General features: G+C 40.5%; 1 protein-coding gene across 4 annotated transcripts in view; it reads left to right on the top strand.

The window, feature by feature from the left end:
- Positions 1–27,453, top strand: part of FAM168A (family with sequence similarity 168 member A) — a 376,753-nt gene that overhangs the window by 2,065 nt on the left and 347,235 nt on the right. The gene's annotated exons all lie outside the window — the stretch shown is intronic.

The following is a 27,453-nucleotide window of genomic DNA, read 5'->3' as shown; positions in this document are numbered from 1 at the left end:
TGACACAGATTTGATGAGATTGAGGATGTCAGCACATATCTGTAGCCTGAAAACATGAGGTTGAGAGAGAGAATGCTGCTTTAATTTTCCTCCTATATACTATTTTACCATTGTAAAAAAAAGGGGGGGTGAGGTGGGGATTTTCTTCTAAAAAATTGATTGATGTCATGGTTTTCAGGGCAATTAAGTCCATCATTATATTGTGGGCTAATAATACCAGAAAGGAGTCTTGGCTACAGTCCTCTATGTAAACAGAGGAGCAGTGAAATATGGAAATGCAATAAATATTCATTGGCAAGAATGTTTTGTACTGGTTATTTTTTCTTCACTGCTTGATAATAAGCTTTCAGGTTTTAGCTTGTATTTTCATAGATTGAATTTCATCCAAAAGGAATTCAGTTGGTGCTGAATACTGTCAAATGTAGAAAAATGAGCAGGTTAAGTGAATTTTTCCCCAGACAAAGGCACATTGTGTTAACCAAAAAGAAACTCTATTTATGTTTTAATCAAAATATGATTTAAGATTAAGTAGTATGTTTATTCTCAGTGAAAAATTATGATGGAGGAAAGTAGAACATTTTTAAGGAATGTGGATGATGGAAACATGTTTAGGGAAATATTTTGCTGAACCTGATTGCATCCACTGCATTATTTCACGAAGTGTTAACTGTGAAGTGGTTGTTGATTAGAACACAAACTGAGTTGGTGAGTGATATAAAGGAAAAATGGAAATTAGTACTATGAGATCAAAATGATTTTTTTCTTTCTTACTGAACTGCACCTCTTTTGAATTTTAACTAGTTTTCTCTTGACCTTTACAGTTTAGTACATTAAATAAAACTGATATGTTTAATGCTTGTCCTTATTAAATATGTACAATTATTGAAAGTATTTAAATGAGTTAATTTTATTTTAAGCTAACGTGACAATGAGAGCTGATACTTATTGTCTCAAATGAAAGTCAGGTAATCAAGTTCCGTAGGAGTTTTTTCTTAACTTTTTTTCTAAGGTAAATTAAAATATTTAAATTCTCAGTTATATTCTGATTGGTTGATTTAATTGATTGCTTAAAATTCTAACTTTGGATTTTTCATCATAACAAAATGATATGGAATGTGCATGTATAATAATTTTAAATTTCAAATGTCTTATGTTTATTATTTTATATACTGGCATAAAGACAAGTCCTTTTTCTGTCTGTAAAATGTTGGATCCTTTTTGGTTGATTAAAATACTTGGTTATGCTTATAGAAAGGTTATGCTTATAGAAAGATTATGCTAAGTGGTAAATGAGACATTTTGAATATATTTTTCACCCTTTTCTGTTAAAGAACAAGCAGATTAGAAGCTAAACAGTTTAATGGGTTAGTTGTGAATTTGTTTGTAATGGATTGTTTACAGTGAAACATAAATGATACATGTGTGGAGCACAAAAATTATGATGTAAAATATCTATACATTGTTCTTCCCTAATGAAGCTGAATCTAATGCAACTGTTAATTTTTGTATGCAGCTGATGCTAAACTACCTGTCAAATTCAGTGATAATTGAACGTTTCAGTGGATGAACTACTCTTAATGAGGATTTTAAAGAAATAATTGAGTTTAAAGTTTAAACAATGTAATTCATATTCAAATAATGATTTCGTACAAATACCTGATATAGTATCATTTAATGAGTCAGGTGGTTTTTATGCAGTTTTCTGTTGTTTTGAAGAAAAATGTAAATCATCCATTAAGATATATTACCTCTCCCACCTTGTTTCTCGTATAGTATTTCTTGTTCATTTCCTTTGTTCTTTGACAATCTTATATTGCAGGTTGGACCTTTCTAGTCAGGCACACTGGTTCAGCAACCTCTGTGGTCTGGCATGATTCTAGTTAGCTGGATGTCCACTTATGGGTGTGGCCAAGGTTTTTTTGTAGTCCCATAAAGTTTGTTCCCAGCCACCAGTCTAGCTCTCAGTGTTTTGTGCTGTTCAGCTGTAATTTACTCATAAATGTCTTCTAAGAGCACAATAACCAGTGGAAGTGTTGGTAATGCTGCTAGACAATCCTGACCGCCAGTGATTTGGAAAATTCTCTGGTTCGTCACTGGTCAGATCTCGAGGGTGTTGGACTGGAGAAGTTCAACCCGTAGTAGAACTTCTCTCAAGCTGTTCTTGTACCCACATGAAAATTGTTTAAGGTCATGTAATGAAGGCTAAATTAAAACCTGTGATTCAAACAGACATTGTTCTCAATAGGTCTCTAAATATTGTTGTGAGTTTCAGAATCTCTGCACCTGTATTTTTTTCCCTGTTGGACCACCAAGGGCACCCATTTAAAGACTCCTAGTCATTGCCTCACTCCCTGATTGGGGTTTTTCCAGGCTGCAGAATTCTCTGACTACACTGTAATATCTCCAGTAAGCCAGACTGCTTGAACAGACCAGTTTCTGCATGTTGTTCTCTCTCTGCTGTCTGTGACTTTTATAGTTGCCTGCAGTTGCAAATTACCCTGCAGCTCTCTCAAAGCAAGCACACTTATTCTTCAGATGGGAGCATTATAGCAAAAACATATTACAAACAATAAAAAAAAAACTATCTTCATCTTTGTTTTTTTCAGGGAATAATAAATATTTTATTAATCCTGCCCTGAGATTAACAGATTTGCTTAATTTGTGAACTCTTTGAGACTCTGTAAATCATTGAGGCACTTTTTGGCACTCTTGTAAGATATCATAATTAGTCGTGTTTTTGTGACTGTAACTGTTGAATGAGAATCTTCTAAATGCCCTCCACTGTCATGTTATCCATGCATGTTACTAGGGATGTTAAATATCAGTTAATTGAATAATCGATTAACCTAAGAACATAAGAATTGCCATACTGAGTCAGACCAAAGATCTATCTAGCCCAATATCTTGTCTGCCTACAGTGGCCAATACCAGATGTCCCAGAGGGAGGGAACGTAACAGGTAATCCTTACGTGATCCCTCTCCTGTCACCCATTTACAGACAAACAGAGGCTACGGATACCATTCCTACCTATCCTGCTTAATAGCCATTGGTGGACCTAACCTTCATGAATTGATCTAGCTTTTTATTGAACCCTGTTAAAGTCCTAGTTTCCACCACCTCCTCTGGCAAGGAGTTCCACAGGTTGACTGTGTGCTGAGTGAAGAAAAACTTCCTTTTGTTTGTTTTAAACTGGCTGCCTATTAATTTCATTTGAATTCTTATGAATTCTTACCAGTTTCTCGACTATTCTGTAGTTCCTAGTGGTGGGGCTAGCAGCCAGAGTGCTCCGGCCCCCCTCCTGAGGAGCCTCTTGGCACTGCTGCCTCTTTGTCAGAGGCAGCAGTGCGGGGTGTCAGTTGGGAGCTGGTTCATGAGGGGAGCCAGTTTAAAAATGAGCTCCCATTGCGGACCGGTTGCCTGTCGCACCACGCTGCTGCCTCTGATACAGCAGCCCCTATGTAGGGGGGCAGGTCTAACCTCCTGGACCCGGTGTGAGCCGGAACTGAGCCAGGCTGCCTGTGCGCGTGGCTCCAAATACACTTTAAATGCAGAACCGCAGCGGGATTAGGTCCCAGACTTGGCGCAAGCTAGGACTGAGCCGTACTGCCTGCCTGACCAGGTTCTAATACAGTTTAAATGCAGAACCATAGCAGGGAACATTTCATCTCGGGAGGTATGCTATCTGCCAGGGGCCCATATCTGAGATGTTAGAGAGGCATTGTCGAGGATTATCCTGCCCTCTGACTACTACCCCATGCTACTCATCCATGTGGGCACAAATGATACTGCGCGGTGTGACACTGAGCGGATCAAGAGTGACTACAGGGCTCTGGGAGTATGGGTGAAGGAGTTTGGAGCAGGTGGTATTCTCCTCGATCCTTCCTGTCGAAGGTAGGGGCCCAGGCAGAGACATGTGCATCCTGGAGGTGAATGCCTGGCTGCGAAGATGGTGTTGCCAGGAGGGCTTTGGCTTCCTCAACCACGGGATGCTATTCCAGGAAGGACTGCTAGGAAGAGATGGTGTTCACCTTTCAAGGAGGGGGAAGACCCTTTTTGGACACAGACTGGCTAACCTAGTGAGGAGGGCTTTAAACTAGGTTCGACGGGGACAGGTGAGCAAAGCCCACAGTAAGTGGAGAACATGGAAACCTGGGAGATGGGTTGGAAATTGGAGGGAACATGGGCTATAATGGCAGAGAGAAAGGAGGGTCAGGGCAAAACTGGGAGGCAAGATCAAATCAGTATCTTAGATGCCTAGAAACAAATGCGAGAAGTATGGGTAATAAGCAGGAAGAATTGGAAGTGCTAATAAATAAGTACAATTATGACATTGTTGGCATCACAGAAACTTGGTGGGATAATACATGATAGGAATGTTTGTATGGAAGGGTACAGCTTGCTCAGGAAGGATAGACAGGGAAAAAAGAGAGAAGGTGTTGCCTTATATATTAAAAATGAACACACTTGGAGTGAGGTGGAGATGGGCATAGGTGACGGAAGTGTTGAAAGTCTCTGAGTTAGGCTAAAAGGGGTTAAAAACAAGGGTGATGTCATGCTAGGAGTCTACTACAGGCCACCTTGCCAGATGAAAGAAGTGGATGACGCTTTTTTTAAACAACTAACAATATCATCCAAAGCCCAAGATTTGGTGGTGATGGGGGACTTCAGCTATACAGATATATGTTGGGAAAATAACACAGCGGGGCACAGACTATCCAATAAGTTCTTGGACTTCACTGAAGACAACTTTTTATTTCAGAAGGTTGAAAAAGCTACCGGGGGGAAGCTGTTCTAGATTTGATCCTAACAAATAGGGAGGAACTGGTTGAGAATTTGAAAGTGGAAGGCAGCTTGGGTGAAAGTGATCATGAAATCACAGAGTTCACAATTCTAAGGAAGGGTAGAAGGGAGAACAGCAAAATAGAGACAACGGATTTCAGGAAGTTAGATGCTTGCAAGTCACCAGGGCCTGATGAAATGCATCCTAGAATACTCAAGGAGCTGATAGAGAAGGTATCTGAGCCTCTAGCTATCATCTTTGGAAAATCATGGGAGACAGGAGAGATTCCAGAAGACTGGAAAAGGGCAAATATAGTGCCCATTTATAAAAAGGGAAATAAGAACAACCCAGGAAATTACAGACCAGTTAGTTTAACTTCTGTACCAGAGAAGATAATGGAGCAAGTAATTAAGGAAATCATCTGTAAACACTTGGAAAGTGGCAAGGTGATAGGGAACAGCCAGCATGAATTTGTAAAGAACAATTCATGTCAAACCAATCTGATAGCTTTCTTTCATAGGATAATGAGTCTTGTGGATAAGGGAGAAGCAGTGGATGTGGTATACCTAGACTATATTAAGGCGTTTGATACGGTCTCGCATGATATTCTTATCAATAAACTAGGCAGATACAACTTAGATGGGGCTACTATAAGGTGGGTGTATAACTGGCTGGAAAACCATACTCAGAGAGTAGTTATTAATGGTTCACAATCCTACTGGAAAGGCATATCAAGTGGGGTTCCACAGAGGTCTGTTTTGGGACTGGTTCTGTTTGATATTTTCATCAACGATTTACATATTGGCATAGAAAGAACGCTTATTAAGTTTGCGGATGATACCAAGCTGGGAGGGGTTGCGACTGCTCTGGAGGATAGGGTCATAATTCAAAATGATCAGGACAAATTGGAGAAATGGTCTGAGGTAAACAGGATGAAGTTTAATAAAGACAAATGCAAAGTGCTCCACTTAGGAAGGAACAATCAGTTTCACACATACAGAATGGGAAGCAACTGTCTAGGAAGGAATACGGCAGAAAGAGATCTAGGGGTTATAGTGGACCACAAGCTGAATATGAGTCAGCAGTGTGATGCTGTTGCAAAAAAAGCAAACATGATTCTGGGATGCATTAACAGGTGTGTTGTGAGCAAGACACAAGGAGTCATTCTTCTGCTCTACTCTGCGCTGGTTAGGCTTCAGTTGGAGTACTGTGTCCAGTTCTGGGCACCACATTTCAAGAAAGATGTGGAGAAATTGGAGAGGGTCCAGAGAAGAGCAACGAGAATGATTAAAGGTCTAGAGTACATGACCTATGAAGGAAGGCTGAAAGAATTGGGTTTATTTAGTTTAGAAAAGAGAAGATTGAGGGGGGACATGATAGCAGTTTTCAAGTATCTAAAAAGAGTGTCATAAGGAGGAGGGAGAAAACTTGTTCATCTTGGCCTCTGAGGATAGAACAAGAAGCAATGGACTTAAACTGCAGCAAGGGAGGTTTTAGGTTGGACATTAGGAAAAAGTTCCTAACTGTCAGGGTAGTCAAACACTGGAATAAATTGCTCAGGGAGGTTGTTGAGATATTTAAGAGTAGGTTAGATAAATGTCTATCAGGGATGGTCTAGACAGTATTTGGTCCTGCCATGAGGGCAGGGGACTGGACTCAATGACCTCTCGAGGTTCTTTCCAGTCCTAGTATTCTATGATTCTATGATAGGTCCCGGACCCAGTGGAAGCCAGGACTGAACCAGGCTGCTGGCCAACCTTCCAAAAAAATTTACTGGCAAAGGTGGTGGTGGGAGGGGGGGGGGGAATGCGTGTAGTCTATTTAAGGATGTTAAAGTGTGGTTATTTGGCTTATCGTAGAATCAATACAATTGGTATCAACTATACCATTAGTTGATTAGTGCTGCTGTGCAGAGTGCAGCAGAGGTAGCTCCAGGAGCCACCTACACTGCTGCTGTACTACATTTAAAATGCAGCGGTGCAATGATCAGCGTGAGTCCAGCAGTTCTTGTTTGCGGAGGACAGGTCTGTCTGCCACAAATAGGGATTGGTGCCAGCTCCTGTTCCCCACCCTTGCTGCCTCTGATAGAGGTCGGGGGGGGGAGGGGGCGGGTGGGAGAGGCACAGAGAGCATGGGGTGAGCAGGGACTGCTTGAGTTTCCACTCACCCCGTATACCCTGTGGCACTTCTGTTTTTGAAATGTGCAAGAGCCCCAAAGGGTTACTAGCATTTCACCCTAATGAAATGTGGTGGGGTACTCCTCCCTACCTTGCTGCCTCTCTGATAAAAGCAACAAGGGGGAAGGGGAAGTGACTAGTCGAGTGGCTACTCAACTATTCAATAAGCATTTACTTATGAGATAGTTGGCTACTCACTAACATCCCTAAGTCTATAGCATTAACTGATAAGCTCTTACTTATTGGTTAATCGACTACACTATTACATCCCTACGTGTTACTATAGTATTAAGGTGATGGATGACTAATCAAATGTAAAGGAAATAGGGTGAAATGCCAGTGATAAAAGCTCTGTTCTGTTTGACTGAATTCAACATGAAGAAATTTTAAATCTAAAGAGGTAACACCATGAGCTATTTTATTTTTCTCCAGTACAACATCCAAATTCCTGGGTAGAGGAACTCTAGTATGTGTTGGACAGTCTGGTGAATCAGGGCTGTTTTAATTTGGAAGCAGAGTGAAAGGTTTCTTGCTGGTATTTTTCATGAATGTGATTGATTGATTAGATTCTGGTTTGGCTGCCTTTGTGATAGCAGTTTTATATTGTGGGCAGGATAGACGGATGGGAACAAATGTGGTGTCTTGTCGTGGTGAGTTTCAGCCCATTCTTTCTCACTGACTTTCTAGAAGATGCTGGGCTAACTTCAAGTTATATGAGCAATTGTTAGACCATTCTCAAGGAACTATGTATTTTATAAAGATAGACTAGCCTTTGTGAAGCAAAGTTAATAAAATGGTTGTGTCAAGGCAGCACTGGTATTATCTGGAGTGCTTGGCTCGTAAACAGTACCTCCTGCCTTCAGAGGCACAGCAGTGTGGGCATCGGAAAATTCAGTTACTAAATTCAGAAATGGAGCTTTTTATTCAAACCTGTTTAATTTTAATGAAAAATCTTATTTAATCAATTAACTGATTAAACATGATGTTTAACTGGTTAACTTCTTAAAGGGGAGCAGTGGGGTGCTGCTCCAGCCTGCCTCAGCCTGTTGTGCAATGCCGCAGGCAGGTAGGGAGCTGCTCCAGCCAGGCCTGCTGCATTGCAGGCAGGTACTGGAGCTGCTGCTCCTGGACTGGGCCCACTGCACCGCAGATGGGTGGGTGGCTGCTCTGACTGGGCCCACTGCAAACAGGCAGGGAGCTGCTCCAGCCTTGCCAAGCCACTAAATAACCAGTTACCGGTTAGCATCACCTGATGAGGGTGATACTTAACCAATTAACCACTGACATTCCTATTAAATAGGAAAATGAATAACAGTTTTTTTTATCCTATGTATTATTTATTTAGCTATTTTAGTGTCACTTCAGTTTTAGCTTCAGATTCTTGTACTAACATGTTGAAATGTAGAAATTAGGAAGGCTGAGGGAGAACTTGAGGTTTTGACAGCTGATTATAAAACAATTTTCAGAATGGAGAGTGGTAAATAGTAGCGCCCCAAGGGAGACCAGTCTTATTCAACATACATAAATGATCTTGAAAAGGGGGTAAACAGTGAGGTGGCAAAATTAGCATATGATACAAAACTACTCAAGAAAATTAAGTCCCAGGCAGACTATGAAGAGATACTAAAGTATCTTATATAACTAGGTGACTGTGCAACAAAATGGCAGATGAAATTCAATGTTGATCAATATACATACAATTATTGAGTCTAAATTAGCTGTTACCACTCGAGAGAGATCTTGGAGTCATTGTGAGAGTTCTTAGAAAACATCTACTCAAATGTGCTGCCAAAAAAACCCCCAAAAAACCCTGAATGTTGGGAATCATGAAAAGAGGGATGGATAATAAGACAGAGAATATCCATGATACACCCACATCTTGAATACTGCATGCAGATGTGGGTTGCCTAATATAAAAAAGGGTGTGTTGGAATTGGAAAAGGATCAGGAAAGCACAACAGATAGGGTTGAAGAATATGGAATGGCTACCATATGAGAAGAAATTAAAAAGACTGGGACTTTCAGCTTGGAAAAGAGATGACTATGGGAGAATATGATAAAAGTCTATGGTGTAAAAAAAGGAGATAAGGAAGTGTTGTTTACTCATAAACAAAAATTAGGGTTCACCAAATGAAATTAATATGTTGCAGGTTTAAAACAAAAGGAAGTATTTCTTCACATAATTCACATTCAACCTGTTGTGAAGGCCAAGACTATAACAGGATTCAAAAAAGAACTAGTAAAGTTCATGGAGGACAGGTCCGTCAATACCTATTAGCTAGGGTGGCAGTCCAAACGCTGAGAATGGGCAATGTGGGATGGATTATTTGATGATTTATCTGCTCTGTTCATTCCCTTTGGGGCACTTGACATTAGCCACTGTTGGCAGACAGGATACTGGTCCAGATGGACCTTTGGTCTGACCCAACATGGCTGTTCTTATGTTCTTAGTTTGATCATTTAGGAAGACAAGGTAATTGAGGTATGTTTGAAAGCCTATGTCAACAGAAGTTGGTTCAATGAAAGATATTACTTCACCTTTCTTGTTTCTCTAATATCCTGGAACTGATATGCCTACAACAACATAACAGGTTTGGACTTTTGACATTTGGAAAGACATGTGGAGTTCATGCTGGAGCAATTGTTGATCACACAGCAATGCAAATAACATCAGTTATCTGTCCTAGTGATGTCCAGCCCTACATTTAATGCTGCGTGCAACAGATAGTTTGGCTAAAATGGTTGGTTGCGAAATATCTATTGGTGTTAACATACTCTAGGTGGATATATTTGTTCATACTTCTCTTACAGTTGTTTAAGTTTGTTTATAGAGTTCAAGACAGCTGCAACTGAATCAAACAGCCCAGTTATTTTAAAATATGCTTATATTCTGCCTCCCCTTACATTATGTTTAAACATGTAGTTCAACCCTGATATTACTTGGCTCCCCAACTCTGCTTTGGGTGCAGTGACTGCATTACATCAGTTATTTGACTTACATTTGGAAGGTTTTCTTTGCAGTTGTACTGGTTAGAACATAACTAAAAATACTGCCACACAATTCTGTGATGGATTTTGTACAAGTGTGGAATATGTATTCACTGATCTTTTGGGTCCACGCTGATTCTTAATCTATTAGCTCTTTGATGCCATTCACCATCAGGAGGTGGTGGTGTACCTACAGATGTTTGCAAAGGTAGATGGAATTGCACAGAAGGTGGTTCCATATAAGAAGGGATTGAAAGGTTATCGCAGTGGTAAAAAAATATCCTGGGTACTTGGATATTTCTATTTTCCGTGGCTTTTATTTGTCAGGGATTTATAAATGTACCTTGCAGTTGTGGTTCCTACTCTGTGGGCTTATGTCTAGCTCCATGCTGTAGGTGTTGTGACCTGTCCAGTGAGATTGCAGCACTGTTCAGGTTTGGCCTGGCTGCCACTTCATAATTTTTTAACGCTGAGGATAATTACCCATTGGAGCAATTTATGAAGGGTTGTGGTGGATTCTCCATCTGGCAATGTTTCAATCACTATGAGATGTTTTTCTTAAAGATATTTTGGGGAAGTTGTATGGCCTGTATTATACTGAAGGTCAGATTTAAAGATCACAATGATTTCTTTCTGCGTTTGAGCACCACATGCTCAAATTTGGCCTGTCCAGCTCCTCATAATAGAGGGGAGCTGGGTCAAATCTGAGCAGTGCTGCAGTTCTTCATCAGGTTGCAATGCCTGGAATGGGGAGCTGGGCCCAGTCTTGCGGGATGGGAGTTGTCATTGGTGGTGGAGTGTGGTCTGTGCATGTTGTCTAGGCGTCACTCTCCATGAGTGGTAGGACCTGATGCCCTCAGAGTGTCTTGTACTTTAAACAGCACTCCCATTATTTTCACACTATTTCCTCCATACCCGTGTCTTTTACTAACTTTATGGTGAATGCTCTGATTTTTTTTAATTAAAAATGTGGCAATTTGTGGCCCTATATATTAAGGCAGTTACTCTGAGAGTTAGCGAGGTGGTGTAAGTTTCAATGCCTTTAATGTTTTGAATGTCTCCTTCAATTTTGTCCCCTTTCATTAGATTTATATACGGTAGTGTGGGCTCTTTGCCTTCCTAATACTTGGCCACAGTTAGGAGATGAAGGAAAGCTAGATTTTTGAAACTCATTCAAGATAAGTCTGATGTGCTGCTGGTTGGATAAGGAAAAAGGCGGAGTGAGATACTGTAGATATCATCCTTATTTGAGAGTATGTTTGCTAATGAGGCTCAGAACCTTAGGAGTTGTCAGTTATTGATGGATTCCCAGATAGCAGCTGTATCTAATGCTGCTTTGTTTGTTTGTTTTTTTATGTTTGTGAAGGGCTACATTAACTTTGCTGACAGTATCTTATGACTTCAAATATTACTACAACTTTGCTAGCACCTTCCATCCAAAGTTCTCAGAGAGTATCTCAGTGATCAAAAAATATCCTGGATGCTTTGATATTTGAATATTAATGAGTAAGCTTATACATGTGAGAAGGTGGTGGTATCTCAAATTTATAGATGGAGAAACTGAAGCACAGAAAGTTGAAAAGTGGCTTTCAGAAGTTACATAGGAAATTTGGGTTCAGGCCAGAAGAGACCATTAGATTTTGTCTGATCTCATTAATATTCTAGTATTAAATTTCACCCAGGTAACCCTCTATTGAGCCCAGTAACATTGGTTGAGGCATATCTTCCAGAAAAACATCCATTTGAAGACACCAAGAGATAGAAAATCCACTGATTCTGTTGGCAGCTTGTTCTAATGCCTAATTGCCCTTGCTGTTTTTTAAGTGCCTTATTTATTGTTTGAATTTGTCTGACTTCAGCTTCCAGCCATTGATTTTTATTATATCTTTCCCTGCTAGATTAAAGAGCCTTTTATTACCTTGTATTTTCTGCTTGGGAAGATATTAATACACTATGATCAAGTCACCTTTTACTCTTTGATGAGCTAAACAGACTAAGGTCTTAAATTTCTCACTATAAGGCATTTTTGTCCAGCCCTCAAAATAGTCCCTCATTCTGTAGGTCTGTCTTACATTCTTTGTTTCTGGATATATAACTTTGCATTTGGCTCTATTAAAACACATTTAGTTTGAATGGGCCAGTTTACCAAGGGATCTAGATAGTTCTATATGACTACTTTGCTGTCATTATTTAATACACAGCCAGTTTTTTGAGTCATCTGGAATTTAGCAGCAGTGACATTATACAGTATTTGGTTTCAAACCATTGAAGAAAATTTTGAAACGTCAGGCCTTGTACTCATCCCCTTAAAAACTATCACTTTCAGTGATGATTCCCCGTTGATAACTACTTTTTAAAATCTGTTAGTTAACCAATTCTCAATCGATGCAGTGTGGCTCTATTGATATTTTATAGTGCTGGGTTTTAATCATAATGTTGTGAGGTAGGTACTAAGTCAAATGCCTTATAAAAATCTGGTACCTTTATCAATAAAACATGTGATTTCATCAAAGAATAAAATCAGGTTTGTTTGGCAAGAGCTATTGTCCATAAAACCAAACTGATTGGTATTGGTATTCTTTGTTAATTGAAACCTGTATCAGCTTTTCCATTATTTTGCCCAGGATGGGTGTCAGGGATAAACAGCTTATAGTTACTGTGTCATCCCAATTGCCCTTTTTGAATATTGGCACAACATTAGCACTCTTCCAATCTTCTGGAATTTCCCCAGTATTCCACAATTATTAAAAATGAATGTCAGTGGGCTAGAGATCTCCTCAGACAGCTCCTCTAGGACTCTTGAGTGGAAGTTATCTGGGCCTGTTGATTTACAAATGCTTATGACTATAAATGTTGTTTCCCGATTTTCATTTTGTTTATATATTTCCTCCCAATCAATTTTGTTCATGCTTCTCATCCATTTTGGGATGTTAATTGCTCTTTTGAATGACCAAGTGTGTATGTGCATATGCATATTAATCTATATGGCTTGTTGGGGTTGTCCTCTATTTGCCCACATAGAATGTAGTTAAACCATAATCACTGGCCCCAAACAAACTGGCCCCAGAATTGATGATTAAAATAAAAATAATATTTTTATTTAAATAGTTTTTAATTTAAATTAATTTTTTCTTTTTAAAAATAAACCTGATTAAGTTGCATTTAAAATTATGGCAACCTGTCTTAAGGGTTAAGTTTTCAATAATCTATTAAATATTAAGTAAATTTGTGCTGCATCAATAAGTCCTCAAATTTTAAGGAATTGAAGGTGGCTACTTTTTAAAATATATAGAAAATCAAGGGGAAATTTTTTTAGTTTTTTATGTCAATTAAACCTTTATAATTGTCACAGTGCAATGTGCCATGTTAAGTAAGTATATTATTTTCTGTGTATGGAATGGAATGAATGTTGGGATTTACTTTTTTTGAAACGTGCAAATTTTTAGTTGTTGTGTAAAGGAACATTTGCCTAATTATATTTGGTTTCAGTTTATTAGCAGGGTCAGAGAATATTTTCATAATTTGGAATAGTTCTTTCAAAGTTGCAAAACTATCTAGGAGATGGAAAGCTCATTTCCTCTTCCAATATAGGAATAACAATGAGAGGCTGAGATCTACTAACTCTAAAAATCGTGAAGGACACCAGATTTTCAAAAGTAATTAGACATCTAAAGATAAGAGCCCAGTGGGACTTTAAAAACAACTAAGATGGTTAGGTATCTAACTCCTATTGAATGAGGCACTTCTCCAAATCCCGCTGGGATTAGAAAACTAAATACCTTTCAAAAGTTGGCCCATGATGACCAGAAATAATTATTAAATTATCTGACTACTGTTAACAGATTTATTCAATAAAGAACTATTATTTTAAAAGCAAAACATGTTTTGACAAGCTGACTTTGCTCATGTGTATCCAACACTTTTAAGGTAGCTTCATTTAACTAATAAAAGCAATTTTTATGTGGTTTTTTACATTTTAATTGAATTCCAATGTTGTTCCAAATAGGGCTATCCCTACCGAAGTGAGGGCTGTGGGGCAAATCACTTGTATGGGGCTCTGAACCGCCTTCATCAACCACAGACTTACTCATCCCCTATAATTAGGACCCAGCAATGGTCCTCTTTCCCAGTGCAGTTAATTCCTGACCCCTTAACTTCCATAATTCTCCATCCCCACACCTCCACTTCATACATCCCCCTACCAATGTATGCTGCCCAATACTGCTCCCTATCCAGGAGGTATTAACCCTGATTTGCCCCTTCCCCCACAAAGACTGATTACCTTCTTATCAAAGGTACCTGCCATTACCCAGGACACTCAAACTGTAGTACCCTCTAGCAGTTCCAAAACTCTTTTTTATCTAATGGTGTTATGATGTGATTGACTTATCCTGGCTGTGCATGTCCCAGGTGATGGCTCCTATTGTTTTAGTTTAATAATCTGAAAGAATCATATATGTTTCTTAGATTTATCCTGAATGAAAGACAGCTTTTATATTTGCTACTTTCAATAAGGTTTTACCAAATCCCTATCACAAAATCAGTCATAGAAGGGAGACTTCCAAGATGTTTCAGAATCTCATCCAGCTTTGCAAGTATGTCTCATGTTTTCTAAAGGGAGACAGAACCCTATCCTGTTTGGAGAATCCATATCTTAAAGCCACTTCAGTCCTTAGGACATTAGCTTGAGATCTGGGAGCTGGGTTAAATTCCTAGCACAGACTTCCTGTATGGAAGTCTCTCTCTACACTAAAAAGTTAGCTCAACCGAGCTATATTGTTTAGGGGTGTGATGGGATGTACCAACCCTGCACCAGACCAGTGAGGGTTAACCAGGACTTCCTGGCTGAGAGAGCCCTGCCTTCACAGCTCTGCTGGGCATGCTCCACCTGGAGGACTGATATAAAGGCAGGTGGAGCAGCTCAATCTGGCCTGACAGCTGCTGGGGAAGGAGCTGCTGCCAGAGCTCTGAAAGAACAGCTACAGATTGACCAAACCACAGAGGCCAGTCAGCAGGGAATGGCTGGAGAAGCTTCCAGTTTGGAGGAAACTGGCAAAGTCTCTCTTGGTGAGTCTGATAGGAAGTAGTCCAGGGTGAGGAGTTAACCTCCCGAGAGCTCAGCGTTTATTGGGCTGATTCCTCATTGAGCTAGTGGAGGGACACACCCACCAGTGACAGGGCCCTGAGCTGGAATCTGGTGGAATGTGTGGGCCTGGGTCTCCCTATCCCATTCCCATTAACCCCACAAGGGGGGAGCGCTACAAGTCTTGCTACTGTCTCTGGCTGCTAGGCCTCACTACCCTGAGAGTAGGCAGTGTTATTATTGACTCTGGTTGCTGGGCCTCACTACCCTGAGGGAAGAGAGAGAGAATGAACTCTGGCTGGAAAGTCTCACTGTCCTGAGGAAGGGAAGTGGGAACTGACTCTAGCCACTAGGCCTCACTGCCCTGAGGGGACTAGGTGCACCCACCCTGTGATAAGAGGTATGAAAAATCCATAAATGTTATGATGTGCTAGTCCCTAGTGTAGACAGCTTTCTTCCATTGAGCTAGTTATGGCCTCTTGGGGAGGTGGATTAATTAGAGAGAGAGGAGAATTCCGACCCCACTCCTGTCATGGTAGTGAGTGTTTTTGCTGACATGCAAATGCAGGTATAGTGCTTCTAGTGAAGATTTAGCTGTAGTTTCTTTTTGTCTCAGTTCCCCATCTGTGCAATGGCATTATTAGCGTTTTCTTCCCTGCGGAATATTCTGAGGGTAAATACATTAAAGACTGTGAAGCATTCAGGTACTAAGATGGAGACCATAGAAATACTTAAGATAGAACAAGATCATTGTTCTTCCATTTGTGACCTTTGGATTGGATACTCTTCAAATTCACACCGAATTTTCAGCCAATGCCAAAATGTATGATGCCCACCCAGTTAGAAAGCTCTCTTGTATGAAACGTGTAGCAACTACTTTGGGTTTCTGTTTGTTCCTGTGGACAATTCAAGATGTTTGATCTATAGAACTCCTGTTTTCAATTCTGTCTGCTTAGAAGAGTTCCTCTTTCCCCATGCTTCATGCTGACAGATGAGATTAGCTAGGATTTGCTTACGGACAGTCTATTTGGAAGGGCTTAGAAAGGATGTTCTCTCTTGGGGCATTTGACTCTGGAATTTTCTTTCCCCATTGATCAGACAGACCCAGAATTCACTGGCATTCTAAGCAAGCCTCAAGGCCTACCTGGTTACTTAGGCTTTTGCCTGAGGTGATGGCTTGAGGCGAGTTTAAGTATCTTTAATGGCTCCGGGTGTTTTCTTTGATTTTTTCTATAAGATTACATTTTTCTTATTTAGTTATTTTAATTTGTGTTGGTTTTTAATTCTCTGCCCTAGAGACTGAAATGGTTGTTGTGAAAATAACGTTTTCCAAGGCTTTTGGAACATACTTGTCTTTTGGCAGTGACAGAATGTAAAGAAATACAGGCTGTCTAAATCAGATGGACTCTCCCAACTTGTTCACTGTAGTTTTGCACTCTAGAAACTGAAAGGGGACCTTTTTGACCACAAAGCTCATAACTTGTTTCTATAAACGATTCTATGTTTTCTACTTGGTTTATTTTATTTTACCTTGATGTAGCTACAGATAGTTTCTGTATCTTAGAAAATTTCAAAATCCCCTCACTTTTGAATTAAAAAGGAACATTAACTTTTGCATGTGTGAGGTTCTCTGAATTGTTACACTTACTGGGCTTGTTCCACAAGAAAACTATTAGAAATCTTTGTCAAGCCCATTACTGTTACAGTGCTGTAAAGTATTCAAATGTAACAAATCAAATTTAAGAAGCATAAATATTTGCCATCAATCACAAGACACCTGTCATTAACACCCTTACATACCACAAATGATAAATACCTGCCCAGCTTCTGCTACTAATGTGATGCACTGCAGCTTAAAATGTGGGAGCCAGTTCCAAAGCAGAGTGCAGTCCACTGAGAATATCTTACCACTTACTCCCAAATTCAATGTGATGTGAACCCTCACTGGATTTCTTGATGACAAAGCCCCAGAAGGCCTTGGTGCACTCAGCCTAGAACAGGGCTACTCAACTTTGGAAGCCCTGGAGCCACAATGATACTCGCAGAACATGCTGAGGGCCACAACTTAACTGTGGCTGCATATACATGCAAATATATATGCAAATAGCTTTTCACACTGACAAGCATGAATACAAAGATTAAGGCAAGACTACACAACACGCAGGCCCCATTAAAGTCCGTTCTGCTCATATTAATAAAATACAGTATTTACCCGATTTCCACCCATATGACAGCAGTTTTAATGGGCAATGACAGTCCAGGAATTTAACTACTAAAACTCATCTCAATAGAAGACAATTATATTGACTACTTTTTTGGTTTGGCTCCCACCTGTGGGCCGTGTGTTGAGCACCACGTAAACCCAAACTGCACCGCGGGCCCCAAACAAATGGGCTGCGTGTTGAGTAGCCCTGGCCTAGTAATTTTGACCTTATTGAGTGTGGGTTTTTTGCAATCATTTTAGCTTATTTCCTTGTTACAGTAGATTTTTATTTTGAACAAAGTATCTGCACAAATTAGTTATACACAAATTTGATTGCACGTATTAGTGTATAACTAACATCTTTGGATAGCTGAGTATAAAAAAATTATATTTCTATGAAATTGGCATTTTAAATATGCACTTGAAATATAGATAAAGTGCTATCATGCCCTCACTGATTAGTATCTGAGTGCCTTGTAATTTTTAATGTGTTTATTATTACAGTGCTCTCAGGAGGTATGACAATGCTATTATCCCCTCTTTACAAATGGGGGAGTGAAGCAAAGTGATTTTTCTCAGGGTCACATGCAAAGTCTGTGGCAAAGTGAGGAATTGAGTTCAGGCTATAGAACCTGAAACACTGGACTGTTTTTCCTTTCATTACAAAAGGTATAACCCTCCCACCCTAAAGACACCCTCTGTTCTAGAATTTCTGTATTTAACAGTTTCTTCCTCAGGCATCATGCCATTGACTGTTTGTAGGGGAGTGGGCTGTGGGAAAGACAACTAGAGATTACATATAAAGGTTAATTCCCAGAATGAAATATTTGTACTTCTCATTAGGGATCAATCGTCTTTACAAGTCCTTTTTTGTTTTGTTTGATTTTGTTTTAAAAAGGAAAAGTGGGTAATAGGAGTATCCAAGTACTACTTAATGTCATTTGGGAGTATCCAGGCCCTAATCCCACTTTCTAAAAAGAGTCTCTTTAAATCAGAGCAATTTTTTAAAACAATGCTTCCTTCTAGAACAAGAAATGACCAATAATCTCCCAGAAATCTTGAACATTTTATATTTTAATTCAAATGGACTAAAGCAAAATTAAAAACAAAAATAGAGAGCAGCCATAGAGACAATGACCAATACCCCAATCTCCAAATCTCTATTGTTGGAATTCTGGTGAATAGAACTTCTAGAATCATATTTGTCCCCCTGTATTTAATCTATTTAAAATCACGCTTCTGTTTCATTACAAATAATACTTGAGCTTACTATTATGAGATTACAGAGAAAATACAGGTTGAATCTCTCTAGTCCAGCACCCTTTGGACACAACCAGTGCCGAACCAAAAATTTGCCAAAACACGGGAGGTCAATACAGTGCGCATAGGTCTCTTATTCTTTTTATCTCACTGAGGCGAATAAACGGAACAATGCTTGCAAAGTCACCTTGCCAAGTCTTGCCAGTTCTCTTCCTAACAAAGTGTTAGTGATATTGCAAAATTTTACTGTATTGATACAAGGAAATAAATAGATAAAGCATAAAAAACAAAATAAAGTACAAAAAGAAATAGTAATACAGGTAACTCTGTAATTGACTCATCTAAAATGATGCCTGAATTCTACTTCCAAAGTGATGTGACAATAACTGCTAACTCAAATGTAATTTGAGTTGCATCTGGGGTCTCTGCTGTAGGTATATCCAGGGTAGATGAAATGGAGGCAATAGGATTTCTGACTGTTAAGTGCTGTTCACTGCTCCTCTTTGTTGGCTTGTCTCATGTAGTTTGGTTTTGCTTTAATGAGTTTTTCTTGTGTCATGCAGAGAGACATGATCTTTTGTTCAGAAATGAAATGTCTTTGTTCCATTCCTTTTAAATTTGTTGCCAACTGAATGCATTTATCGATAGAAATTTTTTCCTCAACATCCTCTTCATCTTCATCGCAATCACTGAATTCTTTCTTATCTTTGTTTTTCCCCTGCTGTACCCTTTGCACAATGTCTTCATCTTTCATTTGATTATCAATTGGTGCATCTTTGTCAACCTCCAGCCAGTCTAGTAAATTTTCCTCTCCCAAATCCTTGGCTAGCTCAAGCATTCTAGTATGGGATATGCTGCTGGCATACTCCATTAACTCCCTAACAATTTTTTGGTTTTCAGACACTTCAAATCCAGTGAACTTGGGCTTGTCATTGATATCAGGACTGTCCTCAGACGTTAGGAATGGCCATCCATTCTTCAGAGTAGGTGGAGTTATTCTTTTCTAGGCTCTCGCTAGTGTCCAATCATTTCTTTGAGATTTAATTTTTTCCTAAATGTAGTCAAACTCTTCCCATCATTAAGCAATACTAGCAATTGATGCATAAATTGGACTGATACATACACCTCAGGTATCATAAGAGAAAGGTACCCTGATCACAAGGCTGTGAGGTACAGTTTTAGGGTGGATAAAGTCCCATTACATTATCTTTGACAAGCAGCTCTGCTTTAGGGTGGACAGAGCAATTGTTGAGAATCGGCACAATTTTGCATTTCAGATCCAGACTTACCAAAGTGCAATGGGCTCATTCCTCTGATACAAAATATTTCTCAGACCAATCAATACTTTCAAGTAGGAATAAGATCCTCCAGAAAAGGGCTTTATTCCGGAGGATCGGGCCAGTCTAGATGCTTTTTTCCGGCTTTTCCCCAAGCCGGAAAAAAAGCGGCGGACATGTTTATTTAAATCCGCGGGGGATATTTAAATCCCCCGCGGATTTCCCTATGCTAACTTACCTGATTTGCATCCCTTTTCCGTTTTTAGGGGCCAGTGTAGACGTAGCCCTTCAGACCAGATGGTGGCTCCTCTGCATTTGTTGCTAACTTATTTTAGGCATACAGCACCAATAGAGAGCAGTTCCATCAGCATTGTGTACCTGCTCTGGAGATAACCTCTCACTTGCAACTAACTGTGCAAATTCATCAATGTACTTAGTGACAGCTTCTATATCTGCACTTCTTTTTTCACTGCACATGTGATGTAGACGATTGCCATGCCTGTTTTTAAATTTCTCAAGCCATTCTTGTGAATAGTCACATGCATGCTGTATTGTTAAGTTCTTTGTGGAGTATTTTTGCTTGTGCCATTATCTTCTTGCCTGAAATGCTAACACCTTTGTTCCTTTGAAGCTTGAACCAATGCATCAGTGCACCAACTAAATTGCTGCCCCTATCAGTGTCTTATGAACACTCATACTTTTTTACTGTCTCTTTTGACAAAAATATAAGGATTTGATTCTTTTCTTTTCCTTCTACAAATCATATCTGTATATGATGCTACATTGTAAAACTCACACAGGTAGAGTTCCACCTTTTGCTGTATTGTATTGAAACATGCTTATGCTTAGCAGCATTACCGATCATAGCTTGCTGGTTGCTTAGAAAACATATTTAGGGATAAATTAGAACTCAGTAACAGCACCAAATGCTGAGAGCCAGGACTGGGGAAACTTTGCCAGACCACTTGCCCCCACCTACAATGGAAAAGTGGATGTCCAGCTGACTAAAATCATTCTGGACCATGGATATTACTGGACCAGTAAGTGCTTGTTTAGAGAGGTTCAACCTGTATTTCCCTTTTTTGCAGTTTTACTTTGTATAGGCAGTTTTGCTGTTTACTCGGATGAGTTTCCGAGATTATATGGATTTTTCACAAAGCAGCAAGAAAAATAAAGTAGTTTTAAAAAAAGCAAAGTGTGATTATTTAACCACTAACATTGGAAAGGGAAACTCTGGAACAGTGTACTAAGAATATAATAGTATAGTCGATTAACCGTTAAATAATAATAGCTTATAGGTTAATGCTATAGACTACATTCATTCTCCTTGCCTCCACCCCCAGTACATTTTTTAGCAGGCTGGCCAGCAGCCCAGCTCAGTTTTGGCTTGCACTGGGTCCAGGACCTACCTCCACAGTGGCTCTGCATTTAAAGTGTATTAGGAGGCAGGCAGGCAGGCAGCCCAGCTCAGTTCCGTCTTGTGCTGGGTCTGGGAGCTCAGACTGCCCCCCACCCCTGGACAGGAGCTGCTGCCACACCTTGCTGCTGCCTCTGTATCAGAGGCAGCAGTGTGGAGAGGCAGGCAGTTGATCCATGAGGGGAGCTGGTTTTTAAACTTGCTCCCCTCATGGACTAGCTCCCTCCTTGGCACCCTGTGCTGCTGCCTCTGATGGAGAGAGAGGCGGTAGCAGGGGGCTCCCCAGGAGTGGGGCTGGAGTGCACAGAATAGTCAACTAACCAATAAGAATTCATGAGGTTAATCAATTATTTAATTAACCAATATTTAACAGCCCTACAATGTACCTCAAACTCTTTCAAGTAATTTTTCTTAAACTGACCAAATTTCAAGTTGACTGTATTCCTTTAACTTGGCAAGAATTCGTGCTGAACTCAGTGTCCTGAAAGAAGTATTGTTTTCCAAAATCTCTGGTCCGACATTTAGCCAGTTGATGTATTGTAGCTTCAACCTTTGTGTCTTAAAAAAGCTTTCCTAATAGGTACCATTTATTGCTTTTTGGCCATGTATATCTAATAGAAATTAACACTTTATAGAATTTTTAATAGAATACCTCTCTTGATTTTTCTAATCGTTTCTAAAATGGGGGAAAGAAAAAGAACTCTTAAAAATCAGTTTTGCATAATCTAGGAATACAAACTCTAAAAGACCTTAATTCTAATCAGATGGTTATTGCCATGGTTTCTGTGCAGGCAGTGGCGACTGCTAAGAAGGGACACAAGGGGGCACCAGTCATGTGACTGTCCCTCTCATGACTCTTTCCGATGCCATCCCTACCTCTTCCTGCCCCACTCCCATGCTATCCCTTCCCCCAATCTCTATTTTGCCCCCTCCCTGCTTTTTCCCTACCCCTGCACCACCTCTGTTCTGCCCCATTCCACCTCTTCCCCTTGAGTGATGCAGCCTGAGACACTACTGGGGTTGCTCTCCCCCCCCACCCCCCACTCACTGGCACTGGCAGGAAGTGGAGCAACTCGGCCTTTGCTCTTTATGCTCCCCTGGCTCCCATCTGCATCACTGCATTTCCTGTTACTGGTAAATGTGGAAGGCAGTTCCATTTCTTCCCCTGACACCCATTCTCCAAGTGATGCGGCTAGGAGCTGGGGAAGCAAAGTGACTTGGGCTGGGTTGCTTAACTTCCCATCATGAGTGAGTGCGCCGGAAGACGAGGGGGACGTCCCGATCCCTGCAGACTGAGCCAGGCCACTGCTAGTTCTGTGGCCTGCATTGTTGGGGTAGGGCGTTGGGGAAAGGGGTGGAACCACCTGCTGTACTCACTGGCAGTGGGAAGCAGAGCAGCATGGCTGAGACCTGAATTGATCCACTTCCCACTGTGGCCAGTGAGTGTGGGGGAGGACCATCCCTACTGCCAGTGCCAGGCCCCTGCTAATCCTCAGGGCCCTCCGTTATCTGGTAAATGATAGTGGCAGTTGGACAGCTGCGGACCCCTTGCTCCTTCCTCCCATGACATTTTGGGGGGCATATTATCTTTCATCCCTTGTCCCCAGTCATTGCCTCTGTATGAAACAAAGTTGTTTGGGCACCTTTAATTTTGCATTTCCATACCTTAACATATTTGGATTTCTTTTGCGTTTAGCCTTAACTCTGAATTCCTTGCATTTATTATGCTTATTTTTGGAATAATTGCACCATTCCTATAATGAGTTTTATTATAAATTGATGATTATGTACTTTCAACCGTAACAGCATCTTAATGTTTTTGTCTTGGAATATATACTGAGGGTCGTGAATAATACCCAGTGCAATGTGTTGATATTTGATGAAATCCCTGGGTATTTGAGTTGACATGTGTAGAATTAATTGCCAAGAGAAGTGAGATAACAGAGACGCATACACTTTTGGATTGGAGAAATTGAGCTTTAACCGTGAATAACCTGACATTTTTGAAGGCTCTAATTCAGCTTGGTTCCTGTTAAGCTAACAACATTTTGTATGTAATGTATTTCTGCTTGTGACATCGTGGACTAGGCTCGATGTCCCCTACTGGAATCTGGAGGCCTTGCTGCACACTGCCCCAGGGAAAAGAGTAGAAAATAGGTCTTCCAAACAGACCAGAGTGGCTGTTTTTGTGGCAGCCAATCAGGGCCCAGCAGGCTGATATAAAAGGGCCTGGCAGTTCCTCACTGGAACTTGACCCAGTCAGATCTGGGGACTGACTGGGAGGACAGCAGCACCTTGGACAGCTCCGAGTGTGAGCTGAACTTCCGATCTGGTTGAGACCCGGGTCCAGTGACTGAGGACTAACCATAACCGACTTCAACACTTTACAGAACCCTGGACAGGGTATGATGAGAACTTGACCTCAAAGTCCTGAAAGAGAAGGCTGGATGGAGCAGTGCCTTGGGGAAATGGCCTAGGAAGCAGAGACAGTTAGCAGGCAACTGCTACTAACAGGGTCCCTGGACTGGGACCCAGATGAGTGGGTGGGCCTGGATCACCCCCAACCTCCAGCAGCTCCAGCAAGGAGGTAAGAAGCAGCCTGGTCCCAGGCAACCAACCAGAAAGCCATCTGGGAGACCTCCATTCCCAGAGACAGCCGGGTGGAGAAGTTGTAGACATGCCCTTGGCCACAAAGGGGTGCTCAGGAGCAGGAGAGTCCCTTCATACTGCTATATTTAAAGTGATAAATATAGGAAAAATAAACCTTGTGTTGAAGACTATTATGACACAAATAATTAGTATACATATGTTGTGGTGACTCTGCTTTTTTTCCCCCTGGACTCCTTTAGCATAACACAAAAGGAGTAATAAGATGGAGGTCTGTGCTACATTTTCCTACAAATTGCTGCCTCTGGTAAATGATAATGCAGTTTGAACCTCTTTGCAGCAGCGGATGAAACACTAGATACAATAAAGCTATTTATCTGATAAGAGTAGTGTAAATGGGATGTTTGTTTTAATAATGGTATAATTTGCAGGATTTAAACATTGTGATTTTATTTTCATGGAAATAGCTGTATGTATGTGGGCTTGCAATTCTCCTGTTGTTAATTTCTGTAATATACTGGTTGATATGTTTTTATCCTGGACAGCTCTGGACTAGCATGATCAATATGCTCGGATAATTTACCTGATGTACAAACCATTTTCCTTAGGTTTGGCCTGGTAGGTGGTTACTAAGTAACTAGTTAGATTGTGCATGAAAAATGCACAAAATTGAGACTAACCCCGTGATTAAGACTTAATAGCTCATTTTTGTGTGGATTGCAACTTTGAAATCATTGCCACTCAAAAAAATGTTTTCTTTTTTAAAAGCGATTGTTTCAGGAAATTCTGAATGTTGTTTTGTTTCAGCTTATCTACCACGGGCTTCATGTTCATTCTCTTTCTGTGTGTCTCATATATGTTACTTTGCTGTTAGCAGCCCTTTTAAAAATGTCTTAATGCACAAATGATGGCAGTAAACCATATCTGAAATGATGAAAGATTGTGACTAGAGATTCCTGGTGGTCTGAGCAGTGGCAGGGGATATGCAGTTCAGGAAAGAGTGGGCTGAAAAGGAAGGTTTCTGAGACGTGGGAGAGACTTCTGCTCTGCTCTTGCTAACTCCATGGTATTTCCTACACTGTTTCTTATATCTTGGGTCCCATTCCAACAGTTAGCACAGCCCATCTTCCCAGGCAATGCTAAACAATTTGGGAAACTAAAGATGAAGGAGTGCTTCTGATGCAGTGAAAGGACTGTGCAGCTAGTGCATTCCATGACTGGTGCAAATCTTTTCAAAGAGCCAGAGCCTGTAAAGGAAGAGAATTGGGCTGTGGTATATAGGTATGCTGAAATATGGTTAAAAATAAAAAACCTTTAAGGAGGTTGAAACTCAGGGCTGGTGATGCCTCATGCCTACCCTTAATACTGAGTTTTGCTGTCATTACACTTTTGAAAACCAGAAAATAGAATAAAGGTTCATTCCACCCTGGCAACTCAACCTTAGTCCTGCTCACTGGAGCTGGCAATGGCTCAGCAAGAGGGGATGCCATAAGTAGATATAAGGCAGTTCTAAGAGAATTTGCCATTATTATATTGTGTTCCAAAGATTTGAATTTTTTTATGCACATCAAGTATCTTCATGGTGTTTGGTGTTAGTTTTGTTGAGTGATAAACTGGATTAGATTGGCTAACTGTTACTGTGATATGAGAGCTGCAAGTTTATTTCAGGTCATGTATGCCTCATTTCAGTATTTAATTCTGTAGGATTTGCTAGTAGTGGCTCAGAGGTCATCTTGTCATGCGGATTGTCAGAATGAGGTAATGTATATGGCAGTGGTCTGTGGGGCTTAATGAGGGGTAAGTGAAGGCAGTGCCTTCACTGAAGGAACCTTCAGATAAAGGGTGAAAATATGGTAACTTTAGCAAGTCTGTATGATTCTTTGTGTAGTAGGCTCAGGTTTTGACTATAGGCCACATATAGGTACCTCCTAATTTCTATGTCTGACATAAACATGAATTTTACCTTAGCAAAAATAAAGCGTTAGATTTTGACTTACAATGGTCATGTGTTATATTCCCAGCATGTTCTGTAGCATTTGTGTCGGTTAGGGATGTTAAGAAGCATGTAATTCGTTAATCATGTTTCAACAACACATTTTTTGTTGACTATAGGGTTAATCGATAAGGGTTAACACTGCAAACACTGAGTCCCAGCTTGTGCTGGGTCCCAGCAACTACCCGTGCTGCAGCTCTGCACTAAGAGTATTTTAGGAGCCAGTGGGAAGGCAACTTGGCTCAGTCCTGGCTTGTGCCGGGTCCCAGGAGCTACACTTGCTGCGGCTCTGCAGGGAAAGTATTTTAGGAACTGATGGGCAGGCAGCCTGGTTCAGTCCCGGCTCACGCTGGGTCCCGGCAGTTATCCCTGCTGCATCTTTGCACGAGCCAGGACTGAGCCAAGCTGCTTGCCTGCTAGTTCCTAAAATATTTTCCTTGCAGAGCTGCAGCGGGGGTAGCTGCTGGGACCTGGTGCAAACATGGACTGAGCCAGGCTTCTGGCCAGCCTTCCAAAAAAATTTACTGGCAGAGCCGTAGAGTAGGGGTTGGTGACTGCGTGTAGATGGTAGAATTAATCGATAAGCATTTGCTTATTGGTTAATCATTTAACCGGCTACACTATTACATCCCTAGTGTAGGTAGAGTTCTCAGGTTTGGGTGTTGGTGAAAGAAGCCAGAATTAAAAGTTGTGTTTCAGGGATGGGAGGTGCTTTAACTTAGTATTTACTCATTTTCAGAACTTGTTTCCATTACCTTAAATTTTTATTTCCTGGTTATCATAGGTTTGGATATAGCTGAACTTGATGTTCTGGAAAGTCATGAGATACTGCTGGGCAACTTTAATTTTGCACTAGTGGAGTTTTGGGCCATCTTAGGGTTTTCTACACTGCCCATCTGTGTAGAATTTAAGAAGAATTAAGTCCCTCATAGACGTCACTAGTCTTCCCCATTTCTTTCTTCATTAGATGTATGTAGCTCCGTTTGGATTTATTGTGTGTATGCATGTGTACATGCATATATAAAAAAATTAACTGTGGAATAATTAAGGTTGCCATACAGTTGACACAGAAACAAGGAAATGAAAAGTCAAGCTACCTAAGAGAGCACACCCTCAATTTCTTCACCCATCGACACACACCTTATTGTTAACATACAATATGGTCTTCTCCCAAACTACTCTCTCCAAACACATCTGATTACTTCAAACATACCAAACTTAATAGAGTGTAAAAGGGGGATATATAGGAGGAAGGGAGGGGATCACTTTCTCTTGGTTTCACTAACTAAGAAAAGGGACAGATCCAGTACTCGAGTATGGCTAAAATATTGATCAGGGGCACCATGTTGTTCAGCATGTCCTGAGTCCACCAGGATAACCCACCTTGCAATAGACTGGTTAAACAAACATTGGGATGGTTCTTGAAGGCCAACAGATTGTCTCTGTTGGATCAAGGAAGGATAGACTTCCAAAGCTGAAGATCCTCTACTGGGTACTTCTTGCCACCAGCATCCTGCTGGACAAATTTAAGGTGGTTGGTTTGAGAACATCCTAGTTGCTACTTGAGATTAAAAGTGAAATCTTAAATCATCTAGCCGATCTGGGCTTTCATAGATCAAAAGCAACACTTTTTATTGAATCTGAGAAGTGCTCTAAGTAAGCACTCA

This window comes from Pelodiscus sinensis, chromosome 1, assembly GCF_049634645.1.
Source record: "Pelodiscus sinensis isolate JC-2024 chromosome 1, ASM4963464v1, whole genome shotgun sequence".
Classification (NCBI taxonomy): Eukaryota; Metazoa; Chordata; order Testudines; family Trionychidae; genus Pelodiscus; species Pelodiscus sinensis.
Note: the sequence above shows the minus strand (reverse complement) of the source record. Positions and strands in the feature narration are given on the sequence as shown.